Raw genomic sequence first — 21,164 nt, 5'->3', positions numbered from 1 at the left:
GTTTTGGATGAGATGGGAAATATCAAAGCTATATCATAATGACCCTGAAGAGAAAGGAAATTTTAGTGAGGTCAAAGGTGACTGGACATGGCAAAAATACACAAAGAGGATCTATCAGAAATTGGTGATAAAAATATTATGTAAACTTACCACACAACATTATGTTCATGATGATACTCAGACTTTGATAGTTTATAATCAATGCCTTCTAAAATAGAAACCAGATCCCCACTTATAAAATCTCATTTAAGAGTTTCTTTACTTTCTAATAACTCACATGGACTTTAAGTCTAATGTTCTGTCTTGTTTCAGTTTCCATAATCCAGATACTACACATCTCTTTCTTGAAAGCCACAGTGAAATGTTCTTTCTGTAACCCCTTCTTCTACCCTCTGTAAAGAAGTTGCTTGTCCACAAACTAATAAATGCTTACTGGCCTCATTTCTACACCATAATATGCACCACACTATCATATAATGTGATATAAAAATCAGCAAGGAAAGTGCTCAATGCTCAAAGTCTGTATGATTTTCTCAATAAAGCTAAATATAATCCCTATAGAATCATCAGGCTGGTCTTCTTTGTCCTTTCCATTAACCAGTTGCTGGAGCTAGACAAACAAATAGATAAACATCCCTGTGTTTCTCTCTTCATTAACCTCTACTATTTCCTCTATCCTACATCTCCATCAGGTCTTCAGAGTCACTTTATATCATAGTGAAGTATCATGGTCCTTACAGTAAGCCCATACCATGGCGCTACTTGCAGTTAAGAAGATCTGGGTCTAATTCAAGTTAAACCACTTATTTATTAAGAACTTGGGAAGTAACCCAAAACCAGAAAGACAAATATAGTTATGTGCTCACTCATAAGTGGATACCAAGAAATAAAGCAAAAGATACCCAGCCTACAATTCATAACCCCAAAGAAGCTTGAACCCTTTTCCAGAAACAGATGGAAGCAGATGCAGAAATCTACAACTAACGAATGTGCCAAGGTCCTGGAGTGCAATCAAAGTGAGGGAGAAGCAAAAATATGAACAAAGGAGTCAATATCATGATGGGGAAACCCACAGAAACAGCTGACCCGAGCTAGTGAGAGATCACTGACTCAGGTCTGACAAATGGGGAACCTGCATAAGACCAAACTAGATTCCCTTAATAAAGGTGACAAAAGTGTGACTGGGACAATATATAAGGCCATTGGCAGTGGGTCCAAGACCTAATACTAATGTACAAACTGACTAATTGGAGCCCATTCCATATGGAGAGATACCATGCTCAGCCTAGACACAGGAGAGATGCCTTGTCCTGCCTCAACCAGATGATGGGACAGACTTAGCAGACTTCCTGAGGGAGGCCTTACCCTCTCCATGGAGCTGATGGAAGAAGCAGGGAGTGGAGGGAGTGGGAGGAAAAGAGGGAGGTGAAACTGGGATTGGAATGCAAAAATTAAATAATAAAAAATGTAAAAACAAAAAAAAGAACTTGGGAAGAAGTTCCTTAAATTTTCTGAGTTTTGGTCCTTCATTCCAGGAAACAGAGATGTGATCACTGATGCACTGGGTTTTCATGAGATCAATAAAGATTATGCACATAAATCAATTAGTTTCATTGCTATGCTTACAAAATACATTAGTAACATAGAAAGCATTTCCTTTTTTTATTCCATGACAATACCTAACAGACCAATTTAAAGGAGGAAAACTTTAATTTTGTATCACACTGAAGACCTTTCATTCTCTAAAGGTCAGATACCAATGCCCTACTTCTAGCTAACCCCACATCTTAACATTTTAAGCATCTCTTTGGAGTACTACTAGCCAGAGAACAAATTTTCAACACATGAGTTGCTGGAGGGATACTTTGTATTCTAAGCTTAACACTTTGCTACACACAGTTTCTTCCAGTGAGTTCTTAATCCCTTCCAAACTATTTAATGTGTCTTTAATTGCAATACACTTTTTATGGTATTGTTTTCAGTTTTGTTTTTATTTTTACATTCCTGAAGTTCGTAGTGTCTAATAACAAGCCAATTAAACTTCATTTAGACTGGAAAGAATATCCTGCTTCTTAAAAGCCCACCACCCTGTGGTATGTTATTTCTAGCCCCATTTAGGAAGAAAAACTTGAGCAATTGAGCATAATATTATAGATACACTTTTGTGGCTTCCAGCAAGGTCTCAAAGTTGTCAATCATTGTCTAGTAGATCAGCAAGATGGCTCTCCAGAGACATTACACAAGGAAAATCTTTTAATATTTTATCAGCGGCTGTTGATAGGAGGCACTTGAGCTTAGTGAGTCTTTTTATTACTTCCTTTCATTTATTCCGAAGAAGCTTTTATCTCTGTTTATTGATTGCTACCTTTGAAACCCTCATTTAACATCAGTAAACAGAGACAGGATTAAAATTTTTTGATTAAAATTATTTTCAGTAGAAAATCACTTTAAACATGCTTTCCCAAATTTAATGCAATGGTCTTCTGACACATGTGTTTTTATAATGTATTTTTATCCTTTCCTTTGTTAGGCTAGTTTTCTGAAAACTGACAACCAAAGTGTGGAAGAAAACTAGAATTTCAATAAAAAGAGAAGTTCTGCAAAAGTCTTGGAAATTTCTTTTACGTGATTTTTCCTTTTTTTTTCATAGCAATACCCAGGGGATATGTGCCAAGGATCAATCATAAACCTCAAATAGAACCAAAATAACAGCTACAAATATATAGAGTGAATATTTATGTCCCAAATTATCGGATGTTGTTTGTGTTTCCTCCTCCCCATATGATACCCCAAATAACAACCAATTGTCACAAGAGAAATTTTCTAAGTAGGCTGAAAAAATATTCAAAAGCCACTTTTAGCTTACTCCTAGTCAGAAACTTGCTGATTTCAATATTTCCATTATTAGCAACTGTGAAAAGACTAAAGAAAAAGACTCTTCGCAGAAATGACAAAGTTCACTGGATTCAATGAGTTCAGAGCTTCTTAAGCAGATGTCACTGCTGAGGGCATTTCAGCCTCCTTCCAACTGCTGTGGGATTCACCATGTGTACCTCTGAGCTCCATTGATCCCATGCTGATGAGTGTTTCTGAGACTGCATGGACCAAGGCTGAACGATCTGTTTTGCTGTGTTATAGCATTGCTTCTTTGCATTAATTGAATAGTAGGCAACTGACATTGGGAGACTTTGTACTCATTCTATTGCAAGAATGTTTGGGACAGAATCTAGGTGGAAAGGACAAGTAATGTATTAAAGATCAGTTCTGCTATAAGCCTCTCAAGAAAAAAAAAAGATAAACTGTGAGGTTGACCTTTCTGTACATAATTTTCTGGTGAATATGCAAGTATTCCACACCAAAAGTGACAGCATGAGTTTCTAGGAAAAAAGATGAGGGCAGCCATAACCAGCTTTCAGACACTCTCCAGCCCATGAAGAAAGAAAAGACCTTTAGCTGGTAATTTTGTAATCCAAATAAGTATTGCAAAATAATCCACTTTCTATAAAAGACTTCTATATCTCTTGGATGCTTTTTGAATGAGAAGCTAGTTGAGCTATCGATAAGGGGTTCTGGTGAATTGTCACTCCTATCAGGAGACTCATTATATGAAAGGGTGGGACTGACTAGATTCACACATAGGAAGAAATTGCCCTAAACTAAATGAGTAGTTTCTCAACTCTCAACATCAACTATATATTAGAATACCATGTAGGAAGAATTCACATGTCTCAATGCCTGGGAAACACATAAAAACAATTTACTCAGGAACTCTGGGTATTGACTCAGACACTAGCATTTATAAAATTCCCCTAGGTTCTCAAAGTACAGAGCCAAAATAAAAAACAATTATTTAATCTCCATGTCTTTTCCTTCTGCCAGTACTAAGCCACTTTTATTCTTGAAAGCTTATAAATTCATTCATACAATTATATTTAAATTATCATTAACTATTTACTATTATGATTTACATTCAAGGCTTTCCTTTTTACTCCCATATCCCAGTAAATTCACCCATTCTTTGCTAAAAGATATTGGGTCTTCTTTGAAAAGTAGCTCAATGAGGAGATGAAATTAGAAATGGGCCTGGACAATCTTAATGTGCCAGAAAAAAAATAGAGACGGCCTTAAGGAATGTTGAGGACATGCAAAAAGCCCAAGGATCCATTTAGTAAAATGTAAGTTAATCTAGGCATCAAAATAAATAAATTTGACAGCCTGAACAAATAAGAGAAAGATCAAACTTTTAGCAAGGAATGAGATCTTTACAAAGATTAAAGCCTTCTCTCCACAAAATTCTCACTCATCACAAATGTAACATATGTCACTGCACCATGAAGTAGGGCAGAGATGATGTCACACACATAATCGAACTGACATACAGAAATCAAACTGTGACAAAGTCATGTGGTTCCTCACAGGGCCATAGACTCACTTTTACAAGTGATAATAACCAAATCCATTAATAGGAAACACTGGAAAAGCTCAAAGGAAGAGAAATCTAAGAAATAGGAAGCCTATTATCTTCAAAACACTCAATATTGCATCAGGAAATTGGCATTTCATAATCCTAGATAAGAAAATAAACATTATATTTTGTAATATATAACATACCACGAAATAATTCCTAAAATAAAAGAAAATTAGTTAAGTTTTAGTTATTTACACTATGCCTCCCATCTCAAGTTTTCAAGTAAGAATTTTTCATTGGCAGCCTTTAGTTTTATCACCAAAATTTATATGGCTACAACATATCAGTCATTGAAGCTAAAGGAAAAAGTGCTAAGAAGCACAAATTGTTTCATCATAATGTATTATAAAGAAATACCATAACTTCTTTTACTATTACTGCAAAAATTTCAGAAAACTAAAATATTTTATTTCAATCATATTTAAACTTCAGCTGTATGGTTAGATTTAAATCTTTGATTACAGCTAATTTTAATTCTTAATAGAGTATTTTCATCAAAAACGGATGTATTTGTTTTTATGTATTCTTAGAAACATGAACTTTACAACTAAAAATCGAGCTAGCAGGTGCTAACAGTAGTCATTTGGATTTATGCATTGCTGGAAACTTCCAAGTATTTCTGTATGGCTCAACGAGTTTTTAACAACTAAGGACTGTGAGCCATTGCTGTCAAGGTATCCATGATCAAATAGCATGTTTTAAATGTGAGAACAGTTTTCAGAGTGATTGATGATATGAGACATGTTCAATTATTTGTCATCACATGAGATAAACGGCTCAAATCCAACATCTTGATTTGGACTCTGCTGGGCCACATATAACCTCTTCAGAATGTCTTACAGGGCACCTAAAAGCATTTTATCCCACAGGCTCAGAGAACCTGTATGTCAAATAAAAATAAATAAATAAATAAATAAATAAATAAATAAATAAACTGTGCTCTGATTTGTGCTTACCCAGAGGAAGAACACAGTTTGATGCAATTTGTCAAAAGCTGGAATGGTACTTTAATGGACAATTTACTTTAAATGGTTGCAGTTATTGTTGAACAAAGTCCCAAAGCCTGAAATAAAGCAGCTCTCCCAATTGGTTTTACTCAGACTTAATTTCCTAAGAATAAGTAAGAATGCCTCAACATTTATTCTCTCTTTCTGAAAGCAACAGTAAAATCTGCATTTCTCAAATTTACTTATCTTTACTATGTTAAATGTAATTAATATGTTAAATGTAATTAATTACCCAAATCTGGCAATATATTAAGACATTTGTATTTGTCAGTCTTTCCATGACTTTGAAAATTAACATAAAAGTAAGTTTTTATTTTTGCTCATGGTTTCACAGTTGCAATACCGGCCTGGTTTATACAATTACTTTAGGCTGTAGTAAGATAGCAAGTCAGAATTGGAAGTGACCACAGAGCTGAAGAGAATCAGGAGAAGTTAAATATCCCACAATTGTTTCCATCTCTGAAAGGCTCTGCTACCTCTTCATTGAATCTACCTACAGCCAAGTCTCCAATCAGTGAACATTTGTAGAATATTCAAGGTTCAAACTATAGCAGCATCTAAAGTAAGAGGCAACAAATTAACTAATTAACTAATGCCCAATTTCCTAAACTCACAGAATGTTTCACCTTCAGCTTTTTAAGCATAAATGACCTTAAAAATGTATCAATGCATTAAAATGCACATCTATGTTCATACACATACATATCTTGGGTACACTATATAATTATCAGTTAAACCAAAGATAAACTTTGACATCTAGAAATTTAAGAAAATTATTCTTTTTTACTATTTTACACTCATTACTGTACAAATCATGCAACATATTTCATTTTATGGCATTGTTTTTGACAAATGTTTACTAAGTTTGTAGTTCCTTGCTACTGTTTTTGTTAAGAGTTCTTTAGTTAAGCAGAACTAGTGGGTTATACACAAAATTATAAAGGGAGATTTGTTAGATTGGTTTACAGAATTGGATCCCAAGAGAGGTGCATGTTCAAGGCAAGAGCCAAATAAATCATTATCATTTCAGCCTAAGAAGCTAGAATCCTTGGCTGAAGAGGGACAAATAAAAAATGAAAGCCTAAAATCTCCTTAAGGGAGTGCTGGTGATTTCTTGTTGAGTAGTGAAGAAGGTGGCAACTAGAACACATAGACCAAGAAGGATTAGTAGATGTAGCTTTCACAATCTGGCTCTTTTTCCTCCTATTTTCTTGCACTGAAATCTCCAGTGTATTGAATGGTGCTTCCTACATTCAGGATAGGCCTTTGTAGCTGGATGATCTACATGCCAATCATCTCTGAAAACACCCTCAGAGACACAACAAGAAATGGACATGTGAAAACTCATAGGTGTCTCCAAAGCCAGTCAAGATTAAGCATCATGTCCTGAATTCCATGTTAATGATACTGAATATTTCACTGAGTTGGGTCATGATATATATAATTTATCATGATAGCATATCAATCATCTAATATCATATTATATGTTTATCTTCCTATTCTAAATATACCAAAAAGCTACAAATATCGATATGCATGCATTAAGTATAGACATGCATGTTTGCCTACAGCTGATCAGATTCACATATGGAATTTCTGTAGTATGGCTCATACTAAAAAAAAAACTATTACCGGGTGGTGGTGGTGGCGGCGGCGGCGCACGCCTTTAATCCCAGCACTCGGGAGGTAGATGCAGGCAGATCTCTGTGAGTTCGAGACCAGCCTGGTCTACAAGAGCTAGTTCCAGGACAGGCTCCAAAAGCCACAGAGAAACCATGTCTCAAAAAGACCAAAAAACAAACAAACAAAAACAAAACAAAACAAAAAAAAAAACCTATCCATTTCCCAGAAAGAAACAGGGTTAAAAACAAAGGAGTTCAAAACTGGATCCACATATTATAGGTAAAAGTAATTCAATTTTTATGTTTATAATCATATATTTGTCTATACCTGATGTAAAATTTTACCTTTTGTGAATTGTTCAAGAAGGAAATTCCAGTTGGAACAAGCCATCAGCACTAACATTTTCAGTCCCCACTCCTGCTAATTGGTCACTTCTTAGAAGTAGCAGCAGAGACATAAGTATCAAATAGATATGATAGGTTGATGTTATTTTATATGAACACTTGTTTTAATTGTTCCATGGTAAGTTTGTATACACATTTTATGAGCTGTGTTTAAAATCATAATTAAAGTTATCAGAGAAATAGGCTGGAGAGATGGCTCAAGCTTTGACAGCACCTGCTGTCACAGAGGACTGTCGTTCAAGTCCCAACATCCATATGGTGGCTCACAGATCCAGTTCCAGGAGAATCTGATATACTTTTTGCTGAACTCTGTGAGCCACTGTTTACATGTGGTGCACATACACACATGCAGGCTTACTTTCATACAAATAAAATAAAATAAAATTTAAATGTTGACTAAAAAGCAGCATTTTATATATCATCAACTTCATGTACCCAATATGAGAACAAGTAAGAACCTACATGTCTTAGTTTTATTATTTTTAAACATTCTTCAAAGACATGATTGCCTGGAAAGCTTTCATTTCAAAAACAAAATCTTTATGTTCACTAAATGGAATTCTGATCCAATTGAAAAGGAATAAACCACTAATGACTCATAACATCAAAGAATCAGTAGTAATTTTACTGAGTGAAAGATGCCAGACAAAAGGCACAGAGATTGTATAATTCCATTTATATAAAATGCTATTTTGGCAAATGCATGAACAGGAAAGTGCATGCAAAGGATTACAAAGGAACACCAGAAAACCTTCTCAATGGCATGTTTCATATCTAAACAGTGTTTTGTATATCAAATGACTACTAAATAATGTTGTTGAATTAAAAATCAAAAGAGCCTTTATTAGTTCATTACATTGCCTAAGAGGCAAATAGTAATATACTCCTTATTTATACTATATTTTGCTGTTACCATTGAATCCACGGCCTTGTACATGAAAATCAGAATTCTTCCATTGAGCTATATACTCCATTTCCCACATAATAATAAATACAATAATTAATTAAATCAAAGTGCATAAACTAAAAGTGTAACAAATAAATTATTGTATTAAATTTGAATTCATTTTCACAATATTCAAGATACACATGAATGCATTTGTTAAAATATTTGCATGTATAAATGCTAAAATTCTGTAAGACCTTTAAAGCACAGATTTTACCAATGTAATGAGGTGTTCATGTTTGTCTTTGAGAACCAAGATACTTACTTACACAGAGTTTGAAATTCTGTTCTATTTTCCTAAAATCTGATGTTACATGGTTTTTCCTTTAATATCAGCCCTCGAGGTATAATGAAACCCTCAAAACATTCTACTACAACCTCTCTTAATGTTTTCTGAAACATTTTTTCTTTTACATAAAAATAGATAAAAATCACTACAAAATTATGCTACAGGTCATATTTTTAGATTTTAAAAATTTTGAACATGTGTTTATTCTAAAACTACATGTTTCCTAGAATGACAAACTAGATGCTTGGTCATTTCCCTATAAATTTCTTTCTTCATCTTAAGTGTATTCTTTGAGGAACAAAGCTCATTTTTATCATAAAAAACCTGGCCGTCATGGGAGCATAAATTATATGGGAAAGGATCTCCTGCTGGCCCAGTTCTGAGAGCTCCACTATTCTTCTCAAAAGCTTTACTCTGTGAAAATAGGACTGCCAGTACATTTGTATGGTGGCTTTTCCTGGTATACATCTACTGAAAATTGTTTTCAAATTGTATTTTACTCCTGATTCATTTTAAAATAGCTTCTTTAATCAAGTTCTGGTTCTCTACTTTTCTGAGGAATTTTATTAAATGTGATTTCCCCTTAAATTTTTGATTATTTATCGATTATGACTTTTATGTCAATGTTAACCTGTTTAACAATTCAAGTCTCATGTATAAATTGATATTATCAAAGCAAGCCATTTTGTCGGTAGCATTTTGATGAATATCTAAGAATTCTTCTTTGAAATGATGCATAGTATGGAGATTAAGCATGAGACAATGGTATTATGCAGAAGTGAGGATGTGCTCCTGTTCCTTGGTGATGGGAAGTAGTGGAGGCACTTTGTAAGAGAGCTGTATATTGTTTCAAAGCTAACCTAATCTCACCATAAAACCCATCACTTGGTTATTAGCCCAAATGAGCAATAAATTTTTCCCAGATACACACATTGTTTGGCTTGTGTTTATTGTTTGTTTGTTCCGTAGGTTGTGTGTGTGCAAACACACATGTGCACAAGTGCTATAGATTTTATGGAGGTCAAAGGACAAATTTCAGAAGTTCTTTTATTCCTACCACTATGTGTATGCATCACAGGAGTTGAGCTCAGGTTGTTAACTTTATCTACCAAACCTTTCCCTGGTTACGTAAGTGAGTATATATATATATATATATATATATATATATATATATATAGAGAGAGAGAGAGAGAGAGAGAGAGAGAGAGAGAGAGAGAGGGAGAGAGAGAGTTGCAATCTCTGAATTCCCCTTTTCTTCAGCCATGGAATTTCTACTGAGTGACCTGGAGTTCATTAACACAGGAAGATGCATTGTTTTTACTCTAACAAGGAAATCTAACATTGTTTTTACTCTAACAAGATTGGAGGGTAGAGCTAGCCACTAGTTACCATAGAGGTCTGAAGGTCCATACAGACAGACAGGAAGTAAAATTACTGGGCAGATATATATATATATATATATATATATATATATATATATATATGGTGGGAGGAGACAGGATCTCAGGTCTTTTTCAGCTGAGGAGTTAGCAAGGTAAGAGGTGGCTGTGGCCTGCTCCTTTGTCTCTCTGATCTTTCAGCATCTACCCTGATATGTGGCTTTTTATTATTAAAGGTTTTATTATTAAGGTTTTTATTATTAAGACCAATTAGAACTCATGCAACAAGTCATCCTAAAGTTTCAGTCACTGTGTGTGCCAGGATTGGAGCAGTGAAGACGAGAAGACACGTGCTGGCTAGTCTTTATATCAACTTGCCACAAGCTGGGGTCATCTTGGAGGAAGACATTTTAATCAAGAAAATGCCTCCATTGGCAGTCTGTGAGCAAGTCTGTAGGACATTTTCTTTCTTTTTTTGATGATGATGATTAATTAAGATCCATCATCTCCATAGATACTTGTTCGTTCTAGGTACTATACAACGGCAGGCTGAGTGAGCCATAGGGAACAAGCCGGTAAGCATTGTTCCTTCATAGCCTCTACTCAGTTTCTGCTTCCAGGATGCTGTCTTTAGTTCCTGCCCCGACTTCCTTTGATGATGGACCATAACCTGATATTTACAATCTGGAATAAGCTGTTTTCTCTCCCAGTTGCCTTTAGTTAAGGTGTTTTTATTTATCACAATAGTAACTAAGACAGAAGTTGGTACCAGGCTATGGGATATTGCTGTGACAGACCATGTGTTTTCTGTTTTGTTGTTGTTGTTTTTGTTTTTGTTTTATTTTTGTTTTTCAAGACAGGGTTTTTCTGTGTAGCTTTGTATACCAGGATGGCCTCAAACTCACAGAGATCTGCCTGCCCCTGCTTTCTGAGTGCTGGGACTAAAGGCGTGTGCCACCAACACCAGCTCAGACCTCGTGTTTTCAAAAGGATTCTGATGGCATTTGAATTTTGGGCTAGAAATGGTACTGACTACTCATAACTCAATGGACATTTCTGTGGGACTTGGAAGATAAGAGTATTGAGAGAAATACAGATAATGGTGACCTAGTTTGGGAGGTTTCATAGGGCAGTTTGAGAATTACTCAAAGACTCTATCATGGATATTTATTAATTTCAATTTGGATCCACTAGAGTGAAATCTTTGCTTTGTTGGGACAATTGATGATGATCATATGGGACTAGAGTATAAATAAGCTATGATTAAGAAGAAACCAGTATCACTAAGGCAAAATCTTCTGAAAATTGTTTCTAGGGGACAGCACACAGAAGCTGTGGTCCAGAGGGGACAAGGCTGCTTCTCATACTGATGACAAACCTTGAAGGATGTGTAAGAGTCATCCAAGTGGGACTGGTTCTGAAGGTACAAAGGGGTCACAGAGAGAAATTGAGAAGTTGAGACTTGATGTCATGAGGCAGGGTCAGAGTCCCTGAAGAGAACATCTGGAAAGACTTTGTTTAGAATGTAACTCAGTTACAGAGACCACCAACATTTGAGAGATTCCCGTATCATGAGATGACCACCAAGAACAGCAGCATCCATGGGGTAGAGCTGTCCTTAGCCTAGGAGACAAGCTGAATGTGTTGCAGAAGATGGGCCTAAAGAAGGTACCCAAGACTGGTGGAAGAGCCAGAAAATCATGAGTGAAAAGCAGATATTGGACACTGATTTATTCACTTTTGGAGCTTGATATTTGTTCAGATTCTGACTGTGCCCTAGTTCTCCCATCTTTGAGTAAGAAAGTATTTACCATTTTTTTTTTTTTTAATTTTAGAGGAACCCACAGTTGAGTGTCCTTGAACTTTTAGAGAAACTTTTGACTTTTACAAAGACTTTGGAGTTTTAGAGAGATTATTATGTTTTAAATGTTGAAATTTTTAAGGGCTGTGGGATTTTGAAAGGTTGAGATGTTTTAGGCTATCATATTAGTATAATAACTTGGGGACAACAAGAAAGCAAATGTCATTGATTAATAAATGTGTTTCTGTGTCAGGATAACAAGGGGTCAAGAGTGCTGGTTAGTTTTTGTGCCAACTTAACAGAAGCTTGGGTCATTTGAGAAGAAGAAACCTTCATCAAGAACAATGCCTCATAGGACTAGTGGGTAGAGCTGTAGGTAATGCTATAGAGCATATTCTTGATTCATGATTGATGTAGCCCACTTATAGCCCCTGTAGTTGTGGTCTTGAATGCTATAAGAAAACAGGCTGAGTGAGTCATAAGGAAGAAGCCAGTAAGCAATGTTCCTCTCTGGCTTCTGTGTCAGTTTTTGTCTCCAGTTTTGTTCCCTGGCTTTCCTCAGTGATGGACTGTTATCTAAAAGTATAAGATGAAATAAACTCTTTTCTTCCAAGGTTGATTTTTGGTCATGATGGTTTATCACAGCCATAGAAACCCTAACTGAGATAGTATGTTTTCATACATGTGGCAAAACAAATCACATCCAAGGTGCTTTCTTGTTGCTGTGTGAGCAAATGATGGAAGAGAACAGGTTTACAGTGCAAAATCTGTGACATATGACCTTGCAGTTCACATATTGACATATATTTTCATGGAACAACAGTAGTAACACTAAGTCTTGAAAAATGCAGAAACTCAGGCACTGGCCTAGATCTATGACTCTGCATATAACCTTTTGCAAGATTTCCATGTTAGTCATGAGGGTATGGAAACTGGCGATGCACTGCCTCAAAACAATTGTAATTCTCAACAAAAGGATAGCAGGAAAAATATTTATAAGCATCAAAATAACACCTGACGGTTCCTGATTTATTTTTTTTCAAACAGCAAAACTCATTTCTTGGTATGTCACTTTTATTCTACCAGCAAGCTAATCTGAGAAGGTAGTTACACAAAGAAATGCTCACACCCAATGAACATCAATCTAATGAGACCATTGAGAGTTTTCTCCACATTAATGCTTACTATCTACCCAAAACATTTTATTTTCAGCCAGAACCACATTAATTCACTTAAAATCCAGTGTCAAAATCAGTTTTGCCTGACTGGGAAGCATTTCATCAGCTTTATCTATATCTGGCATTGGTAAAACTCCAAAGTTATTTGGTACAGATATTCAATGCTTCTATACAGTTCCTCATCACGTAGGTTAGAAATGCCACACATAATAGAAAATAGTGCTTTACAACATTCTGAGAGTTAGGCTCACCAAATTCATGTTTAGAAGATAAGTAAAATGACATTTAATTAATTTCATGTCCTATATTTCATAATGCTTAAATTACAAATGTTTGCACATTAATTTTCTGAGTAGAGAATAATACATTCTGTTTTCAAATATGTATTAATGAATAGACATCTTTGAGGAAATACCAAACTAGGAAAAGAATCATGAAATTATTTTGAAACTCTAGATGACATTCTTGGGAAAGGTGTGTTGCATAGTATGGAGGCAAATTAAATGCAGGGGCTTCTGAGATAAAATTGTATCTTGGTTTTGTTGGTGGTGATGGTGGTTATGTTTTTCTTTTTATCACCTACCACTTTTAAATTTAATTAATGACTGATGTTAAAATACTTTATTTCCCAAATAATATATTGTAGGGGAAGCAGTAGCCACGCTTACTTAGGGGCTGGCTACAGGTGTGCCTGACCACGCTTGTGAGGGCGTGGTCAGGGGACATAGGGTGACTGCGTTTTCGCTTTCGATTTCTCTTTTGGCCTTGCGTATAGACCGTTGCCATGCCTGCTGGCTAGGTCGCTCTGTAAGTAAGGCTTTTCCCTATTAAATACCCTTATATTTCTACCTGACTCCATATTGGTAATTTCCCACTATAATATATATTTGGTGATGCTGATTAAACCATGAACAACAACCACAGAGTCCCTAGAAATGATGGCCAGCACTGTTTTGGTACATTTTCCAGCTAAATAAATGACAATGTAGGATTCTCAGGCAAGAACACAACAACATTGTCAGGAACAAAATTGCTCTTAAAACTGAAGCTAAAGGGTCTTTAGCAGAAAAATTGAGGTCAGGCCCTTTAGCATGTAGCAGATAAATCCAGAATCAGTTTAATATGTTCTGTGCTTGGAGAGTAAAAGATAATTGATATCTGATCAATGGCAGTGTTGAGAGCACAAAGGTTTTCAGACATTCACAGCAGAAAATCAATAGATAATAAAGTTTCTAACTTATTCAGCATAACAAATGGCAACAAACACAATGAAATCCACATGGCTGTGGCTAGAGTTTGAGCAGAACATGAAGTTTATTATCAAGGATTCATATGGCATTGCTGTCTCCATTTCTCCTTGGGTAATGGCTATGTGTGGATACAGCACAGTTTAGTGTTTAAATCTAAACAAGCCATTTTCTGTGTCATGACAGGACTTTCTTTTCACAGTTTAATTTTTGGAATTGTCCTATTATATGAACTGCACAAAATTTAAGTAAGTGGACAACATGATGAAAAACAAAAGCTAAACTGCAAGTAAATCCCTACATGATAAATGATGATATGGCACTCTGCACTCCTCCAGGACTCGAAGATAACAAGGTACATTTTTTGGCCAAGTGTGGTGGCACAAACCTATACTCCCCAGCACCTAGGGAGCTGAGTAAGGAAGACAGAGTTCCAGACTTATGTGGGCAGTGTAGTGAGACCCTGTCAGTGTGTGTGTGAGACTCTCTCTCTCTCTCTCTCTCTCTCTCTCTCTCTCTCTCTCTCTCTCTGTGTGTGTGTGTGTGTGTGTGTGTGTGTGTGTGTGTACATAATACTTTCTCTTTTATTCTTTTATAAGAGAACTAACATTACTCAGGAGAGTTTTACCACCATGTCTAAATCAATTACCCAAAATAACCCCAACCCCTTTCAAATACTGTTACACCAAGGGTTAGGGTTTCAGCGCATGAAGCGGCACAAGAGCTAACATTGAGTCATCATAAAAAACTTCTTCCTTGGATATTGTGACCTTGTTATTCACAACTGTGTTGTTGGTATTTATGCAGATACCCAACTTCATTCAATAAATAAATCTTGACAACATCAATAAAGATAAGAATGGCACCATTTTCCAAAGCTATGAAATGACAAATAACACATTAGATATATTTATAAAAACTAAAATTCTTCAACTAAAATACAAAATCATTTTGATATGTTATTGATTTTTTAAAATTTTATTTCAATAATTTAATTGCAGATTAAGTAATAAGAAAATACATACAGTTAACCATTATTTTAGTTAACTGGCAAGGAACCCAAGAAGAGTATATAAAATGCTGAGATTAAAATAAACCATTTGCTAAGATTGAGCTGAGCTCTTTTTCTAGATATGACATTAATAAATTATTTTTAATTAGAAAAGAATAAAAGTGCAGTGGGAGTAACAACCCCTGAGCACTGTGGAAGACTATGGAGACTTTAACATGAGAGAAGTGTATTTTTTAAACTCCAAGGGATGGAATCAAATTGGCAAGATTGCTCTTTTCAGGGGAGAAAGAGAGAACATAAAATTGTACTTGACAAATCATCCTCATTAATACAAATAATCATTAATAGAAAGAGGAGAATGATCACTGCCAGCTGAAGAACCAGGACTTCAGGGAGATGAACTAAATGATGAAAGAATGAAGGATTTAACAAATGTTTTTGTCAAAACATAAGGAGGCAGCTCTGCCTGACATCAAAGCACTGCAATGGAAGGAAAAGACACTTCAGTTTAAGATTCTCACTTATGTGTGTTTTTTCTAACTTAGGTAAGGAGAAGGGAAAAAACAAAGAAAGGTTTGAACATGAAGGAAATAAGGGTACCACTACTTTTTTTTTCTTTTAAGCTTTAGTGTTCAAAAAAGCAGCTCAATAAAATTCTTCCCCTCAGGAAATACTTTCACTTAAGTCCAATTGAAAGTTGGCATGGTTAATAGCTTAAAATTAATAAGAACATCCACAGCCTCAAAATACTGGGTAGGGGAGCTGACTAAGAATCTACACGGAGGTCTGACCCAGCTGCTGCAGGCCTGGCAAGGCTCTCGCGGTGAATGCTCCACTTCTCAAATTTCTTGACACATTTTGCCCTTAGATATGCATACACATTTTCCTGCAAAGATGAGAACTTGGCTCTCTGTCAGATGTCTAGGGGTGTTTACTTTCCCTCAACTTGAAGTAAAAAGTCCTTTTGTTTGTTTGTCTTGATTTTCCAAGACAGAGTTTCTCTGTGTGGCCCTGCTTGTCCTTATACTTGCTTTGTAGACCAAGATGGCTTCAAGCACAAAGATCTGCCTGTCTCTGCCTCCAGAGTGCTGAGAGTAAGGGAATGCACTGCCACACCCAGCCCCAAGAAGTTTGTCCTTTCCGGTAAACACTTTAGATCAAGAGGGCTGATCAGTTCTCCTATTCTGGCTGGTGAAGGTGCCATGCTGGGTCTCGGTGCCAGGGACTTTGAGTTTGGAGTAGACCCCAGTGCTGATCCTAAGTTGGCCCTAAGTTGGAAGAGCAGCAGTAGCGGCCGCGCCAGGAGGAGGAGGCACAGTGTGCTGCTGCAGCCTCTGCAGCCGAGGCTGTAATTGCTACATCTGGGACTGAAGACTCGGACAATGCCTTACTGAAGATGACCATCAGCCAGGAGGAGTTTGGCCGTGCTGGCCTTTCTGACCTAAGCAGCATGACTCAGGAGGGGCATATTGCCTATGCCATGCAGATGTCACTGCAGGGATCAGAGTTTGGCCAAGCAAAGTCAGCTGACATCGATGCTAGCTCAGCCATTGACACATCTGAGCAAGTCAAGGAGAATGACTACAATGTGATGCAAGACCTTCAGAGTGTCCTAGAGAACCTTCCAGGTGTGGATCCCAGCAATGAATCCATTCGAAATGCAGTGGGCTCTCTAGCCTCCCAGGCCACCAAGGATGGCAAGAAGGACAAGATAGAAGAGGACAAGACATGAGACTGGAGGGAGGGTAGCTGTGTCTGCCCAGGGCACTGTAAAGACAGGATTGGATATAGACTTAGATGGGCTGTTTGCAGCCTTTACAGCCAGAAAAAGTTTGGCAAATTTGAAGAAAGAAGAAAAGAAGGAGGAGGAGGAGGAGGACGAGGACGAGGAGGACGAGGAGGAGGAGGAGGAGGAGAAGGAGGAGGAAGAGGAAGAGGAGGAGAAGAAGGAAGGAAGGAAGGAAGGAAGAAAGGAAGGAAGGAAAAAGGAAGCAGAAGGAAGAAAGAAGTTAGTGATTTTGTATGATTTTCCATTAGTTTATACAGAAGACTTGAAATTATTAAATAGCATTCATTATCTGTAGGATTTAGAATGTATACATACTCAGTCTTCAGGAAGGCAAGGACCAAACAATCACACTACTGTGTTAGTAACTATTTTCTTTTCAAAGTAATGAAAAATATTTGATGAAAAGAAAATTTCTTAAAGATAAAAATACATGAGTTAAATGTTTTTATCTTCAAGACCCTTTTTCCTGAAGATTATTTGATTCTATGCTACTCTTGAATCTCACCTCTCCCTAAATCTAATAAGATCCATACACAATATCAATATCATTACTGTTCCTACAGAAAAATTTAACTTTGTAGCTTGATCAAACATTACTTCTTTGAAAATTAGACTACCCAATCCACTAAATTAGATGCTGCAACACTAGAAATACACAGAAATGGTGATAAATCTCTACCCAATTTAGTGGTTTTAAGAAAATTACAAGTTTTTAGGACCTTTATATGAACAATATTTTCAGATATCATATTCAGAATTTGTTCCAGCTATATTCTATTATCACAATCATTTTGTAGAGAATGTCAACCAAAAACAAACCTGAAACAGCCTAAAGGTCACAGCCATACGAAAGCAGCTAGTTTTCATATTTAAATCGTAGTCTGAGAGGCTAACAGTCATGACATGTAAGCTAGGAGTCACTGACAAAAACCTATAAGGGAACAGAATATACAGCAGTAATGTTATTTCTTTTTTATTTAAAATTTTGGTTTTTATCATTTTGTGTTGTTTGAGTAGCAGTACTCACCAATGTAGCATCTAGAAGTTTAATTAAATTAATTAATTGCATAGCATGCTAATCAGTAATATTCAGTAAATAGTAAACACTTCAATGCCTGTTAGTTTTTACCAGAATATTCCATAGGCATGTGTAGGCAAATGAATAACCACCTTAACACAGTAAAAGAACCAGACCAAAGACATCAAATTTTTTTTACTTAACTGTTGCTAAAGTCACACTTCAGGATGAAAAGATACATAAGATAAAACATCCCTCAAGTATATAAAAAGTAAAGCACTTGTGTGGCATCAAAAGCACATGCATTGATTACCAGAGGAAGTTTACAAAGCATCGTTTGATGAGGTATCTTGGTTACTACCATCAAAACCTACATAAGGAAGTTACACCTTTGAGGAAGAATTTAGAGTCCAAGGAATAAACAGCATGTCTGCAGTAGACTCCAGGAAGGAATCCCTACAAAAGGCAATGGCATGAATGCAGTTGTGTAAGAAATGTAGATATTCCTTGTAGTCAGTAAGAACCTAAGCGACTGGCCATGCACAAATGATAATAATAGTGATCACAGTAAATAAGCACAAAAACAACACTAGGAGATGTCAGTGTGTGAACAAAAAGATCATTTTTAAATAACAATAACAATATATATATATACAATAACAATATATATATATATATATATATATATATATATATATATATATTGGCTCATTCTCAGACAAAAAAATTCATTATCCTCACTTTGTTATTTTATTCTTTACAGTAAAATATAAACACTGTTGTTTATATTTTACAACAGTGATCACAGTGCAATTATACAGTAAGATAATTTTTAAAGCAGAATTCATTGTTCTTGCATGTGATTATATTTGGCAAGATAAACAATAAGATTAAATGACAAAGATAAATTACAAGAGTCAAGAAACGAAACCTGTGCAGGTACTTTTCTTCTGATGAAGTTTTATTTCTTCTTCTTAATTTTTATTTAAAAAAACATTTTTTCCAATTGTTTTGCACACTGACTACAGTTTCCCCTCCCTATTCTCCTTCCAACTCTCACCTCATCTACCCTCCTCCCCATCCACTCCTCCTCTGTCACCATTCTGAAAGGGGCAGGCCTCCCATGGGCTTGAACAAAGCATGGTACATGAAGTTGAGGCAGGACTAAGATTCTCTCCTTTAGTCAAGTCTAGGCAAGGTAATCCAGCACGGGGAACCACTAAGTGCCAGGGATCCTGATCTCACTGCTAGGAACCCTAGAAAGAGACCTACACAACTGTCACATACTTGCAGAGGGCTACGTGGGCCCCATGGAAGCTCTCTAACTGTTGGTTCAGAGTCCATGAGGTCACAGTTCAGGTCAGCTGTCTCTGTGCATTCCCCCTTAATGGTTCCCTGCCTTGTACCATCCCTCCTCCCTTTCTTCAGCAAGACTCCCGGAGCTCAGCCCAGTGCTTGGCTGTGGATCTCTGCATCTTCTTCCATCAGTTACTGGAGAGAGTATCTCTGATAACAATTAGGATAATCACCAATCATGTGCAGCTATGTTTTAGACTTGTTGACTTCTGCCATTTACCGAGATAATAAAAAGCAGGTAAATTTTTAATGAAAGAAGACAGAAGATAAATATACAATAAAAAACAGAAAAATATAAATTTTCAATTTTAAAGAATTTCCTACTTTCTTCTGAAAAGGTGCACTGTAGATAAAACAGAGAGCAGCTTTTTCCTGGCAACAATGCACAACCACAAAAAAGGCCATACTAAACACATTTTTAGTTTTCTTTACATGACAGTTACTGGTAACTGTTTTGTTTTCTCTCTGACTTTTTGAAGGTTTTGTCATTTAAAATGACCACAGACAAAAGGAATGTGAAAAATGCTGGATAAACATGTATAAATATATTTCATCCTCCAAGAAAACACCCATCCTGTCAATTATGGACTAAGCCTGAAGAAGCACAAAGAGGAAAACAAAATCACTTAATTTTATGACCTTTTTTCCTTTTTACATTTTATTCCTGACTTGTTATAAGATGAAGTCAGCTCTACCCTTATGAGAATTCCATATGTCCCTGTTCTGTCCTTGTGCACAAAGCTAAAATATTGCACTTTGTATCATGAACTTCTACTGAAGACAATATAGAAAGTTATGTTCTCTACTTAAATGTATCCTCCCTAACCCCAAGTGATCTTTATCAAGCCAGTCCCACTATACTGGCCTTTGCACCCCTCGGACTCCAGTGTTCTGGAGCTGTTTTTGCTGCCCAGCCCATCTCCCATCAGCTGTATCAAGTCATTCTCTCTTTAATTTCCATCTAGAAGTCCCACAGAGACCTACATTTAAAGTCAGACATTCCAGCACTGCCTATTCTAATGCCTTCTCCATCACTGATTCTACCCACAATGTAACAGTAGGTTGCACTCTAAATATGACCAGCATTAAAACACCATCAGCCTCACTCTGATAACTGCTTAAAGACTAATTCCAAGAAAAATATTTAGTTATGGTTTATTAACCACAACTCTCCAGATCTATAAGACTAATTCTGACCTCATGTACTTCAGATAATAACAGAAGCCCAGGTATCCTTCATTTCATTCTGTGGCAATCACTGTATACCCCACCAGGCTGTGTCACATGTTAACATGTCATGATGGCTATTCTTGGTTGTCAGCTTGAGCGTATCTGGAATGAACTATAAGCCAGAAATGGAGAGCACACTTGTGATCAAAACCTTCAGGCAAGAAGACAACAAGATTTTGATCTAGATCTTAAGGCTGGATGACACACATCTTTAATCCAGACCTTGTGACTGGAAGGCACACCTTTAATATGGGCCACACTTTCTGCTGGAAAGACAATTGAAGAAGGAATATTTGTCTGTTTGCCCTCGCCTTGTCAGAAAATCCATTTCTTCACTGCCATTGGAGTCTACATTTTCGAAATTCCAACATATACAGAAGACCAGTCTAGACACCTAGTCTCATGAGACTGAGCAAC

The 21,164-nt window shown here is 36.3% G+C and overlaps 1 pseudogene; it reads left to right on the top strand.

Annotated features, from left to right (window-relative positions):
• Window positions 1–14,643: 14,643 nt before the first annotated feature.
• LOC100753812 lies at window positions 14,644–17,086 on the top strand (annotated as a pseudogene).
• The last annotated feature ends 4,078 nt before the right edge of the window (window positions 17,087–21,164 follow it).

Source organism: Cricetulus griseus, chromosome 6 (assembly GCF_003668045.3).
Source record: "Cricetulus griseus strain 17A/GY chromosome 6, alternate assembly CriGri-PICRH-1.0, whole genome shotgun sequence".
Taxonomy (NCBI): Eukaryota; Metazoa; Chordata; class Mammalia; order Rodentia; family Cricetidae; genus Cricetulus; species Cricetulus griseus.
The sequence above is the reverse complement of the archived record's forward strand: the minus strand, read 5'-3'. Positions and strand labels throughout refer to the sequence as shown.